Source organism: Sebastes fasciatus, chromosome 20 (assembly GCF_043250625.1).
Source record: "Sebastes fasciatus isolate fSebFas1 chromosome 20, fSebFas1.pri, whole genome shotgun sequence".
NCBI lineage: Eukaryota > Metazoa > Chordata > Actinopteri > Perciformes > Sebastidae > Sebastes > Sebastes fasciatus.
The window spans coordinates 28,102,355-28,104,854 of record NC_133814.1 but is presented as its reverse complement, the minus strand read 5'-3'; the positions used below and the strand labels follow the sequence as shown (position 1 = coordinate 28,104,854).

Sequence of the window (2,500 nt, the reverse complement as noted above, 5' to 3'; positions counted from 1 at the left end):
TCAAATGTAATAATCAATGATCAATAATCATGTTAAACATGTTAACCTCCTCCATTACTACTGACTCAACTCCATCTGCTGAGGAGAACCATTAGATGGTTGAAAGCTCCGGGAGAAACTATAGTTTATATAATAATGATTTAAAGTTTAAGACGGACTAAAAGCAGCAGATGTTATCATGGAGGTGTGGAGGATCAGCAGATGTTATCATGGAGGTGTGAGAGGATCAGTAGATGTTATCATGGAGGTGTGAGAGGATCAGTAGATGTTATCATGGAGGTGTGGAGGATCAGCAGATGTTATCATGGAGGTGTGAGAGGATCAGTAGATGTTATCATGGAGGTGTGGAGGATCAGTAGATGTTATCATGGAGGTGTGGAGGATCAGTAGATGTTATCATGGAGGTGTGGAGGATCAGTAGATGTTATCATGGAGGTGTGAGAGGATCAGTAGATGTTATCATGGAGGTGTGGAGGATCAGTAGATGTTATCATGGAGGTGTGAGAGGATCAGTAGATGTTATCATGGAGGTGTGGAGGATCAGTAGATGTTATCATGGAGGTGTGAGAGGATCAGTAGATGTTATCATGGAGGTGTGAGAGGATCAGTAGATGTTATCATGGAGGTGTGGAGGATCAGTAGATGTTATCATGGAGGTGTGAGAGGATCAGTAGATGTTATCATGGAGGTGTGGAGGATCAGCAGATGTTATCATGGAGGTGTGGAGGATCAGTAGATGTTATCATGGAGGTGTGAGAGGATCAGTAGATGTTATCATGGAGGTGTGGAGGATCAGTAGATGTTATCATGGAGGTGTGAGAGGATCAGTAGATGTTATCATGGAGGTGTGAGAGGATCAGTAGATGTTATCATGGAGGTGTGGAGGATCAGCAGATGTTATCATGGAGGTGTGGAGGATCAGTAGATGTTATCATGGAGGTGTGAGAGGATCAGTAGATGTTATCATGGAGGTGTGGAGGATCAGTAGATGTTATCATGGAGGTGTGGAGGATCAGCAGATGTTATCATGGAGGTGTGGAGGATCAGTAGATGTTATCATGGAGGTGTGAGAGGATCAGTAGATGTTATCATGGAGGTGTGGAGGATCAGTAGATGTTATCATGGAGGTGTGGAGGATCAGTAGATGTTATCATGGAGGTGTGGAGGATCAGTAGATGTTATCATGGAGGTGTGGAGGATCAGTAGATGTTATCATGGAGGTGTGAGAGGATCAGTAGATGTTATCATGGAGGTGTGAGAGGATCAGTAGATGTTATCATGGAGGTGTGGAGGATCAGTAGATGTTATCATGGAGGTGTGAGAGGATCAGTAGATGTTATCATGGAGGTGTGGAGGATCAGTAGATGTTATCATGGAGGTGTGAGAGGATCAGTAGATGTTATCATGGAGGTGTGGAGGATCAGTAGATGTTATCATGGAGGTGTGGAGGATCAGTAGATGTTATCATGGAGGTGTGGAGGATCAGCAGATGTTATCATGGAGGTGTGGAGGATCAGTAGATGTTATCATGGAGGTGTGAGAGGATCAGTAGATGTTATCATGGAGGTGTGGAGGAGCAGAGGAGGTTGAGTTAACCTCCTGAAGGAGTTCCTGTTTATTCTGCTGCAAAGAAGAACAGATTTCCCATGATGCTCAGCGAGCAGGACGTCCCTCCTCCGTCAGGTTTATGACTCAGAACCTCCTGAAACACCAGAACACACTTTATATACAGCTTTATACCCGTCCTCCTCAACGCGCGCCCTGCCACGCTGCTCAACACGCCAGTTAATCACCACACACACACACACACACACACACACACACACACACACACACACACACACACACACACACACACACACACACACACACACACACACACACACACACACACACAGGTGTATTGAAGTGAAGCAGTAACCTTGAACAGAGAACGGACGATGTAAACATCTAAATCCAACTGTAGTAACAACAACCGTGTGTGTGTGTGTTTTACCTGAACACTGAAGATCTAACGAGCTACTTCCTGTTGGTTTTACCTGGTTCTACCTGGTTCCACCTGGTTCTACCTGGTTCCACCTGGTTCTACCTGGTTCCAACTGGTTCCAACTGGTTCCACCTGGTTCTACCTGGTTCCAACTGGTTCCAACTGGTTCTACCTGGTTCTACCTGGCTCTATCTGGTTCCACCTGGTTCTACCTGGTTCTAGTATGCAGAATTTTGACACTGAAACAGGAACCAGGTCACCTGATGATGCTCAGATTCTGTTTACTTTAGAAAACATGTGAATGTGTCTAATTAACTAATTAACTAATTAACTAATTAAACATGCTGAGTGGGTAGCGCCCTTTGCTGATGCATTGTCCTCTCTCTCCTCCTCCTCCTCCTCTCTCTCCTCCTCCTCTCCTCCTCCTCTCCTCCTCTCCTCTTCTCCTCCTCCTCTCTCTCCTCCTCCTCTCCTCCTACTCCTCTCCTCCTCCTCTCTCTCCTCCTCCTCTCC

The 2,500-nt window shown here is 45.6% G+C and overlaps 1 pseudogene; it reads left to right on the top strand.

The window, feature by feature from the left end:
- LOC141759049 (transcription factor COE3-like) overlaps positions 1-2,500 on the top strand; it is a 67,581-nt pseudogene that overhangs the window by 50,269 nt on the left and 14,812 nt on the right.